The following is a 12401-nucleotide window of genomic DNA, read 5'->3' on the forward strand; positions in this document are numbered from 1 at the left end:
ACTGTTAACAAAGGTGGCATAAAAAAAGCTTTCAAAAGATACAAAGTGGACTAGTCCATCAACAAGGTCTACTGTAAAGAAAATGAAAATCCACAAAGGAGAGCTACTATGGCTCAGTGGAAAGTCAAGTAAATACAAAATCAATATGACCAGAAATGAATAAAATTTAAGATTGTCTTTCTTCAGCTCCTCTTGAAAGCACTTTAGTCATCAAGGAAACTCAATAACATTACCATATAGGATCACACCAAATGCAGAAGTAAAGCCAGAGAGGAGGCGAGTGAGAGGAGCCCATGCTGGAAGGTTGGCATATCACAGAGAAAGGAATGTAACATTATTTTCAAGATGTTGCATTACTACAAACTCTGATAAGTTACAAATATATATTCAATCTCCAAGGCAATATTAAATGGCTCTAAACAGAAAATAAAACACTAAAAGTTGACATAAAAACCCTAAGAAGACTGATTTACTCAAATGAAGGAAGAAATAAAAAGAGCAAAATAAGATGTAAAAATTGACAAATACTCCCAAAATATTAGCTTAAACCACAGGTGTATCAATAGTTACATTAGGTGTAAATGAAGCAAACATCTTTATTAATGAGCAGAGAATTGGGATGTCAAAGTAAAAGCAACATGAATTATGCAATATAATAAGAGATGTATTTTAAATAACAGGAACAGGTTGGCTAAAAGTAGAAAGCAATAAAATGAAATCAACTGTGTAAATAATATTAATAATTTATAGGAGTGATTATATTGATATGAAATAGGGAAGAATTTAGGGCAGTAAATATGACAAGAGAGCTAGAGAAGGATATTTAAAAATGATCAATGTACATCCTTCATGGGAGATATAATGATTGTGAAGTTGTGTATACAGCTAAAACAGTATTTAGAGCAGAACATAGGCATATTCTAGCTGATGATTTTAACACTCTTTCTTAATTAAGAAAATTATCAAGCAAAACCAATTCACTAATTGAGAAAACAAACAAAAAACAAAAACAAGCCATTCAGTAAGACTATAGAAGGATCCCACAGTTATGTCAACCTAAACATAGGTGACAGTACTCTAAGAAACAAAAACCTGTTCTTCAGGTGCATGTACTATACAGGTTTCTAAGTCTCAAATAATAAACTTCTCTAAACAAAACTTTCAAATACTTCAAAATCATATATCATACTTCCATTTAAACAGTATCCCAAAAAAGGAGATCACAATAACATTTAGATTAAATGTACATATCAAAATTTTCAACTTAAAAACAGATAAAGCATTAAAATGTATGATGTATAAAATTGAATTAATTCATATAAATAAGTAGAAAGACATGAGTAAATTTTATCAAAACTGAGTAGAAAAATAATTACAAAATGAGTAAAATCAGCGATAACAAAGAACTCAAAGCCATTTTTTATAAAATGTAATGCAATTTTCAATAAAAGTAGATATCATTGCTAATCCTAATAAGAGTATTAAAGTTAATACTGTGATAAAAATTTAATCATTTAAGTCAAATATAATTATTTCTCCAAACATACACAAAAGAGAAAATAAGAAAACTTAGAGGCAGGAGCATAACCTTTACCTTAGTTGAGCACGTGCTTAGTTTAGAAGAGGTCCTGTTTTTCATCCCAGTACTGAAACAAACAATTTTGAATACTTTTATTTTTGAGACGTGCACATAGGGAAAAGGAAGCAGAACTGAATAGTCCTACATGTGTTAAACAAGTAGACTTCATAATTAAAAGAGAAAATGCCAGAAAGTTATCAACTGGTGTAAGCAGGACTTAACAGACCTTCCTTGTTGGAGCTCAGAGACAGTGACACTGAGAGCAATGGAGATCTGGGCCAGGAGGTTTCAGAGAGGAACAATATTAGCAAGGGAGCTGCAGACATTCTTGTGATATTTGACAATGAATGTGGCTGCTCTCTGCCCTGGTCCTAAGAATTTGCCTGTAGCTGAGTCGAAAATTAACCGAGGAGAAAAAGAACAAGCGGAGCAAAAAGAAATAAAAAGTACATACTTTAAAGTGCTAAACAGCATAAGAAAACGTAATGTCATAGCTAACGATTATGCCAAAAAGGATCCAGAGATCAAGGTGAGACCTAATCTGCCTTGGAATAAATAGAAGGGCAACCTGAGGGCAAGAACCCACCCAGCTAAGCTTCCACCTTGTGAAAAGAAAAGGCTTATGAAATTTTCTGCGTGTAAAATGCAACAACACTGGAAAGTTACTGCAAATGAAGGGGCCAGGTTCCATCCCAAGTGGGCGTCCAGACTTGGCCGTGTCATCCAAGTGGTCCTGCCTGGATTCATAGCCGTGAAGGAGACATGAGTAAAGGGTTTGTGGAATCTTTCTCTGGTCGAGGAGAATAACTGAAACCAGGCATGTGACATTGTGTAAGGCTGTGGAAGTGAAGTCTGGATCGTGTTGGAATCCCTAAGGTTTCTAGAAGTCTTGGGATATCTGCTAAGGAGAGTGGTGCACAAGATGTGGGATTAGCCAAAGTGAGGTAAGTAATCTCCTGGTACCAAGGCTGAGAGCACAGAGCTATCTGTATCCTCTGATGCCAGACATGTATGTGGAGTTTGTCCTGCTGGGTGTCAGTCTTCTCCTGTCCATCCAGTATTTCCCAACTATGCACCATTCCTCCTGTATTGGACTATAATGCATATTCCCTGTTTACATAAGAAGGAAATTGCTTTTGGATTTTTATAAGGGTTAAAATTAAGGGATCGTGTTAAGTCACAGAAGAGACCTGGACTCATGCACTGTATTGAGACCGTGAAAGACAATGGGTGCTCTTGAAGTTGTGCTAAATGCATTTTGCCTTTCGATATGGCTAAAGTCAAGGAATGGAATGTAGAGCTTGAAATGAAAATGAACTTCCATAGGCTCCTGTATTTGAATTGTTGTTTTCCAGTTGGGGAACCTGTTTGGGAAGCATTAAGGAGGTCTGGTGTCATTGGAGGACAAGCGTCACTGGTAGTAGGCTTTGAGGTTTCAAAAGACTAGCTTTCTCTCTGCCTCATGATTATGGATCAAGATTTGAATTCTCCGCTGTTCCTTTGACTTGCCATCATGGACTGTAACCCTCTGAAACCATGAGCCAAATTCATGCATTGTTTTATAAGTTGTCTATGTCGTGGTATTTTACCACAGCAATAGAAAAGTAGCTAAGGCACAACTATACCTAAGGCACAGGGAACATTCTGGAAGAGGGTCAAAAAGTTTGAAGGTGCCAAAGGACCACCAGGAGGTCTGCTGAGAAATAGTCTTTTATATATGAGAGGAAGCTTCCCCCATTGATCTTGCAATATTGTTGCCTAAACAAGACCTCCACAATGACGATACCAGTTGACATTCCAGCTTAGATGGAGAAATGCCACAAGGCTGCATTCCTTGATAAAGAGCTATGAGCAATCAGTGACAACTCATTGCATATATGCATGAAGGTCTCCAAAAATTTTTTTTAAAGTCCTAAAAAAATAAAAGGTTTTCTGGTTTTCAAAGAACAGGAAAAACCATGCAAAATTCAGCACTATCTTAAGACAATGAAAGTAAGCCACAAGTGAGCTAATTTGATTTAGGTATCTTGCTTTGTCTATATTCATCCTTCTCCATAAACAGATGACAAGCACAGAACAGTACACTGTCACTTAGCTTATTTAAATCATTTTTACAGAAGAAAATGATACCTCCTGTGGATATCTCAGAAAGGAGAAATAATCTTGTCCATCATCACATCCAACTGGGCATGATGTTCTCAATTATGGTCCTGCCTTAATACTATATGATTTGCAAATAATAAATCACACAATATTAGAGTATTGATGTACACTAAATAGAGCTTTAAAACACTTTTTAAATTTGGGTCTATGGCTTCCTTCCATTTGTCAGCATTTTACTTATTATTACCTCCACTAATTCTTTTGGCTTGCTGAATTTTTTCACTTTGGGGTTGTTATGAGTGAAGGCCACAGTGCTCAGGGACTTGAGTTTTTGTGGTTCATCTTGGTGGAGTTGCTTTGATCTTACATCAACATTTCATACTGTGAAATGTGACAATCTCTACTGATTTGGAAGGACCTCCTTACGTTCATTATAAAGTGGTAAATTTCTATTGATAATTACAGTTAATAGTTCTGTTGGTTTCATAACATAAGGATGACAAAATGACCATCTGGTAACCTGATCTTTAATGTAAGAAAAATTACTTCATTGGATACACAGACCTGTAAAATGAAAAGAAAAAAGATAGCCTAGAGTCCTAGATACCATAATTCACCATAATTCATTGTAAACAGGTCAATAAATGTACCAGTGAGAGTTTCTTTTCTTTTTCTTTTATTTATTTATTTATTTATTTATTTATTTATTTATTTATTTATTTATTTTGGTTTTTCAAGACAGGGTTTTGTAGACCAGGCTGCCCTCGAACTCACAGAGATCTACCTGCTTCTGCCTCTGGAGTGCTGGGATTAAAGGTGTGCACCACCACTGCCTGGCTACCAGTGAGAGTTTCTGTGCTCACAATTACTCTTCATTTTTTATGTGTGTGTGTGTGTGTGTGTGTGTGTGTGTGTGTGTGTGTGTGTGTGTGTGTTATCATATTGATGAAGTAGAAGCTGGTTGGAGTATTATCTGCATTATTTGTGGAGGCCAATGTCTACTTGGTGAGTGACCCAAGTCCCTTGGAGGAGCCCAGAAGCTCACAGATGAATCTCAGATAATTGGACATCGAGTTCTTTACACTGTTAGACTGTTAGAATTTACCTTTTCTTGGTTCAGACTGTGACTATTCCCTGTTTCCTCCCTCTTGAAGAAAGTATTTAATTTTGATTTTGACAGGATCCCACAACTGAAGTACGATAAACTTTGAAAAGATATTTTAGATTTTTAAAGACAGTGGATATTTTTTATGATAATAGTTATATTTAAATTTGAAACAGGCTTGTTTTACATGTCAATCCCAGTTCCCTCACCCTCCCATCCTTCCCTGCCCCCCTCGAACCCCTATCCCATCCCCTTTCTACTCCCCAGGGAAGGTGAGGCCTTCCATGGGGGATCTTCAAAGTCAAGACAGTGGATATGTTAAAGAGACTGAATTCTTAATGTGTTGGAATTTGTAAAGACTGGGACTTTAAAAATTGTTGAGGTTTTGTAAGACCCACAGAGGGCTCAAACCCTCACACCCCGGCTCAGAAAAGGCGCCCCCCCCCCAAATCACTCATGAGAAGCAGTCTTGATGCAAAAGCATGAGGTCTTTTATATTCTAGTGCACTGGGGTCCGCAGCCATACTCCACGTGGGGTAGAGGACTGGGAACCCTGGGTACAGGGTTCAGACAGCTTTTATAGGGTTACAACAAAGCCCGTGCATTACAAACCAATCATCTTATAGCATCCAGTGTGGACCAATCAATTTGAACTATCCAAGCCCGCGCTTTGCCCAGGAAGTCTGCTTTCACTAGGGGTCCTGGGTAGTGTGGCATGGCTCATTTCCTGTTCTCATTCACTCACAGGTGCTGTCAGTAAACCCACCCTGTCAAGAATGACCTTTTGCCTACTCATTGCTAGGGGGCAGAGTCGAGGGAAAATTAGGCTAAATTTTTCCATCCTTACAGTTTTTAATGTGAGATTGGGATGAATGAGAAAGGGAAGGTGATGTGTATATGTCAGGGTGTCAAGGGGTCAGTTGTATTAGATAAGTTTTATGTCAACTTGTTACAACCTAAAGTCATTTAAAAGGAGGGAACCTCAATTAAGAAAATGCCTCCACAAGAGTAGGCTGCAGGAAAACCTGTATGGCGGTTTTTTTTTTTTTTTTTTTTTTTTTTTAAGATTAGTGATTGATGTGGGAGGGCCTAGCCATTGTGGGTGGTGCCATCCCTAAACTGGTGGTCCTAGATTATTTAAGAAAGCAGGCTGAGTGAGCCATTAGACACAAACCAATAAGCTCTACCTCTCCATAGCTTGTGCATCAGCTCCCGTTTGCAGGTTCCTGACCTGTTTGAGTGCTTGTCCTGACTTCCTTTGATGATGAGCAGTGATAGGAAAGTGTATGCTAAATAAACCCTGTACTGTGGGAAGGGGTAAAGCAGGCTGGGTATGCCATGAGGAGCAAGCTCCTAAGCAGCTTTCCCTGTTTCTTCTGCTTTAGCTCCTGCCTCCAGGGTTCCGCCTTGAACTCTTTCTCTGACTTGTAGCAGTGACGGAGTGTGACGAAAACTGTAGCTAATATGAAATAAGCCCCTTTTCCTTCGGTATTGCTTTTGGTCATGGTGTTTTATTACAGCAATAGAAACACTAACTCAGACAAGAGTATGGTAACTCCAGTTTTAGTTTTTTGGGGAACTGCTATACTGAAACCTAGTCTTATGTAACACACTTGGTAAAGTTAAGAATTTAACCTATGTTGTAATTTATTAATCCTCGAGTTCACACTTTGGGTCTGACCAGAGAGGGTCCACCAAAGTCAACAGGTCGTGTACTATTAGTTATAAAAATCCTTTAGTTTGATGGTTGTATATTAAGTCAAGAATTAGACTCCGTGAGTTTGTGAATTGTGCATTTGAATTTTCCTATATAATTAGAATAATTTTGTCAGCTTCTTTCATGCATTTTATGGTATCACTGAACAGCTCCTGTGCTACAGGCTTCCTTCAGTAGACACTGCACTACAAGAAATCATGAGCAAACATCATGTTATCATTTGCCTCTGGGTGAGCCATAACCAGTGCTGCGTTCTCTAATAACACTAGATACTCATTGTGTTCAGATTTAATTAGATCAGCACGAACCTGAGATATCTATTTTCTTGAGCATGTTCTACTCTCAGCTACTTCTGTTAATAATTACCTGACTTGTCAGGATATTTACTTAGAAGCAATACAGCTCACTCCTGCTAGGTTAATAAGATTTTAAAACAGCCTCTCGATATAAATAAGCAGACTTAAGAATTGTTTTCTGTGGAGTTTGGTGCCAGTGTGAACAAAATACCAATGGGTCTTGACTATAAGAAGCTCGTGAGTCATCTGTCACTCATAGGATTCTTGCGGCAGGCAGGCACTCCGTTCTAGTGCTTTCTCCACCATAGAGGAGTCTCTGCATGGCCCGACACTAGACCTCCACCACGGCTATCCAAAAAGATCAAGAGTATCTTCCACAGGTCTCTCCGGTGACGCCACAATCTTGTTTTAGTTTTCTTGTATCATCTTCTGCATCTCATATGCACTAATACACACTCAAAGTTTGAAGGATAGAGTCATGAAGCTTTCTAGGTCTCAGGTTTATGAAAAGCAAGTTAGCGATGGATCAGAGTGATAGCACAAAGGCACACGTAAGTTTGCATAGGAAAGTTCTCCAAGGCTCACATGTCAGGGTTTGATAAGTATCTCAAGTTACAAATCACTTTTTTACTTGCCTAGTCATATTTCCCAATGTTCAGTAATAAACATGAGCTCTTTATAGAGCATGATAAGCTGATTTCAGAAATTAAATAAAAAGAAGAAACAGATAGTGAGTTTTTTTTTAATCTTCCAGTCATGATTACTAGAGTTAGAATTACACTCAACAACACAGTAAACTCAGTCTTCCAGAGTCAAAGGGTCCAAATGTCATTATTTAAATGAATATTCACCCAGTAGCTTTGCAGATTAAATAAGCAACAATACACTATCACCAGCTCAGGAAGATCAGTGCAATAGATCATAGAGTTAAAGAGACAGTAACATGTGATACCTCTCCTGTAAACAACTAATGCATGTGGATTTAATTAGACATACTTACATTTTGACAACACAGTATTTTTTGTAAGAGGAAAAAATGAGGATCAGGACTAATAGAAAAAGGCTGTTTGTTACTTTGAATGTTACCTTGTATAATGATAGTAGTATGTGGACCCAGGGTATTGATAAGGAAACAGCATTTGTAATATTCAGAAGAAATACTATGCCCTCTAGAGGGGTAGGTCTTACCACATACTATTTTTTAATTCTTCTCTTCCAGGAGGTGACCAAGATCTAGTATTAGCATAACTAGCTTAATAGTAAGAAAGCACTGAGTCAATGAGGAAGAATTCAGCATATGGAGGATTTTCATGATCATAACACAAATAATTATAATAGTAGCGTAAACTACTTAATTATTACTAGTTAATTACTTGACCTGGCTTTCATTATATCATTTATGGCATCGAATGAATCCTATGCCTTCCTTTCTTCTTTCTGTATGAAAATTTTATTAGTAACAAGCTATACATAGATTATTTTTTGGAAACACAGATTGCTTGAAAAACACAAATCCTCCAGACAGACTTATAGCTTTTTCGTAATAATAGTAGATCAACCAATATATTTATTACAATATCACTTTTTAAGGTGTCATACCATGCTTGGATTTTTTAGGGACAATCAAACACTACTGTTAACCTGGACCCTAAGAGACCAGGATACATGGAGCCCTGTAACGAGTACGGTTTTTCCGCCTGCTGCCCGGTCTTGTCCTGCTACCACGCCACCAGCCCCAAATAACACACAGAGACTCTGTATTTGATACAATACTGTTGGCCCGGTTACTTGTTACTTATCGGCTAGCTCTGCCTTAATTATTAACCCATTTCTATGTATCTTCACATGGCCTTCTCTTACCGGGGAGGCGGCTGGCGTCCAGCTCTCTCCAGACTCTCCATCTTGACTCCTCCTTCCTACTTCCTATTTCCTCCTTGTCTCCTAGTCCCTCCTACCTTCCTTTCCTATTGGCCAACAGTGCTTTATTATTAACCAGTATGAGAAACATATACAGAATGACATCTCCCATCATCTCCTCTTTTCTGTCTAAAAAGAAGGGTTTTAACCTTAACATAGCAAAATATATCACATAACACTTATCCAATAAGAATCACAGTTAACAATATTTAGTCCATTAACATTTAGCAAGATTTGAAGAAAATATTCCATCATCTATTTTATCTTTGTGAGTTAAAGTTCTATATGTAATTTATCTTTAATCCTAACTAAGGAAAACTATAACCATAACTATCTGTCTTTAACTTCATCAAAGACCACAGAAGGATAGTATATAAACTCTAGAAATGACAGAGACAACTCACTGCCTCGTCACCCGAAGTTCTTTTGTAATCTTCCATCTTCAGCCCATAGGCCATAGTGTGTCTAGCTGACTCTTCAGCAAAGCAGGAAACTTTAAACTGTCTTTTTGTATTGGCAGTTTGACAGTCACTTATTTTGTGTCCTGCATACTGTCTCGCAGACTCTTCCATGAAGCAGGATCTCTGTAGCAATGTCCATCGTGAATCAGGAGTCACTTTTCGTTGGGTCCTGCATGTCCAGTTTATACAGCATAAAGTCAAACAGTCCAGACAAGAGCAGTATCTTGTCCAAATGGCTAGTCTTGCCATATTGGAAGTAAACTCCATAATGAGTTTCTTCAATGTCCATCTTCATCTTCCTTTCTGACACAGGTGATGTTGCCAGGAACAATTATGTCTCATTGTCAAGAAAAACCCTAAACCATTTTAAATGCCATATTCTGTAGGTCTTTGAAAGGTTTGAAGAATTCCTATCTATCTCAAATACATCTCTGTGTATCTTGAAAAACCTAACTAACTTAACTCTAAACTTTGACTATCATAGATAATTATCTATTATCTGTACTACATTGTACATTACATTTCTAACTGAGCTCAATAAACACGATACCTAAACAAGAGGAGAAATATACATATCACAAAATTGACATTAAATTGTATCAATAAATGAAAATCCATTCCAAAACAAAGTAATCATATCAATACCATAATTTCCTTTTTACCTTTAAAAATAATTGGCTGTGATCATTACCCATTTATAACCAAGTCCATTTAAATGAAAACAAACATTTATAAACAATATTTGGGAATTTGGGCGTTGTTCTTTCCAAACTACTTCCTGCTGATAGGGGGCATTGTCGTGGGGATCCTAAGAAGATGGCTGTAGTCTGCAAGGCTGTCTCGTTCAAGCTATTTTGAATGTTGGATCACCAGGAACGCTGTTTTAGGGGGTCTGGCTTGATCAAACCACATTAGTCTGGAAGGAATCCACAACTTTTTATTTCCTGTTGAAACAAAAATAGAAATCCTTTTCCCCAGTAACTTGTCCTTGAACTTAAATTTTGGAGTCAAAGCATTTTTAAAATATATAAATTGAATTAATTCAGCAGCATTTGTTTTAACAGTTGTTTTCTCAGCAGTTAGACAATACAAAGACAATATAATACCATACAGTATCCAGATTTTCTCTGAGCTTTTCATCTTTAAGTGGCTTTATTATTACTCTTTTTTCTATTTTTTTATTTTTTGAGACAGAGTTTCTCTGTGTAACTTTTATCTGTCCTGGAATTCACTCTGCATACCAGGTTTACTTTGAAATCACAAGCGATCTGCTTGCCTCTGTCTCCCGAGTGCTGGATTTAAAGGCGTGTGCCACCACACCCAGCTCCTCACTCTCTTTTTAAAACCATTTTATTTCTTTTCTCTCCCAAGCCTATGTATATTTTAAAACACATTGTAAACCTTTAGAGGTTTTTCTTAATATGAATCTGTCTTTACTGTAAGTCTTTATCTTCGTCTGGCCTCAAGCCTTCATCTGTTAAAAAACAACATTATTAAAATGAAAGTCTTTGTTGTTTCTGCCACGGTTTATAAAAGTTGGCGGCTGCTATTTTACCGCCAGCACTGAAAGCTGCGCTCACTGCCTTGGTCTGCATACTGCCGGCTTGGAGATGTGGTCACTGCCATTGCCATCTCTCATACACACCAATAAACTGTTAGCAGAGTTTTTTAAAAGATGTGTGGTTTTTTTGTCCCTTATGATGAGTCAGGAACTTTCCCTTAAAGGAGTCGCGCCACGTTGGGCGCCATCTGTAACGAGTACGGTTTTTCCGCCTGCTGCCTGGTCTTGTCCTGCTACCACGCCACCAGCCCCAAATAACACACAGAGACTCTGTATTTGATACAATACTGTTGGCCCGGTTACTTGTTACTTATCGGCTAGCTCTGCCTTTAATTATTAACCCATTTCTATGTATCTTCACATGGCCTTCTCTTACCGGGGAGGCGGCTGGCGTCCAGCTCTCTCCAGACTCTCCATCTTGACTCCTCCTTCCTACTTCCTATTGGCCTCCTTGTCTCCTAGTCCCTCCTACCTTCCTTTCCTATTGGCCAACAGTGCTTTATTATTAACCAGTATAAAAAACATATACAGAATGACATCTCCCATCATCGCCCCTGTGATGTGGTCTCAACCGAGCTGAAGTAATTCAGGACTATCATGGCCAATTGTTCAAACAAATCAAGTTGACAATCAAGTCAGTAGGGAAAAAAATCAAGCATGTAACTGATAGTTTAAAAAAATTATTAAAAGTGTTGAGCCCTTCCTCCATTTTTCCTGTGAAAAATGCCCACGATTAATATGCTCAGCGCCATGACCACTGAAGAAACAACTGGCCATGCACTTTTGCAAGATCTGTCCTGGCTAAAACACATTTCAAATCCTCAAAGAAGAAGCAGTGTGCATAATCTGGAAGGAAAATGGACCGTGGCTTGTTTCAGGATGTATTATCAAAGAAGCGTGGCACTGTGATAAAAGGGTCGGAAGCCCTGCTTTGCAATTCCAGTTCGTCCATTTACTTCCTGTGTGAACTTGAGAAACCTGAATTTCTCTTTGCCTTAATTTTCTCCACCATGAGGACAATTGCTCCTTACAAGATGAAATAAAAAACCTGAAGTGCTCGGAGTAATGTCTGGTTTGATAAGCTTTCAATCATTAAAAATTATTCTTATGTCCAACAAGACTCACTAGTCATCAGGGAAATGCAAATCAAAACCACAATAAGCTCCTATGCCACACCTGTTGGAATGCTTGAGATTAAAAAAAAAAATAATTGAAGATTGCCAAGATTAACAAGGACATGGAACACTGTTGATATGGATGTGAATTGGTATAGCTACAATGGAAAACAAAAACAGAAATCTCCTAAAGTCTGAAATAGAGCTAACTCATGATCAATCGTTTGAATTTCTTGATGATAGCTCAGATATAAAGGTGGCCTAAATTGAGCTGGGGAGATGGATTGGTGAGTAAGAGGCTTGATACTCTTGCATAGATAGGACACAGACCAATTTATGTGTCCTTTCTTATTATCTCCCCATAATTACCTGCCTAAGGACTTATATAAATTCCTAGGCTTTTCCACCAGTTGCATTGGTATAGATTAAAAACAGAGACTGATAATCTCACAATGCAGTAGTAAGACTGTCAAGCAACCTTTCCAGGTGATGTTGTTTGGGACCTAATTGAGGATCCAGTGGCTCCAATTAAAATGGCAATTCATGA

Source organism: Phodopus roborovskii, unplaced genomic scaffold, assembly GCF_943737965.1.
Source record: "Phodopus roborovskii unplaced genomic scaffold, PHOROB, whole genome shotgun sequence".
NCBI classification, from domain to species: domain Eukaryota; kingdom Metazoa; phylum Chordata; class Mammalia; order Rodentia; family Cricetidae; genus Phodopus; species Phodopus roborovskii.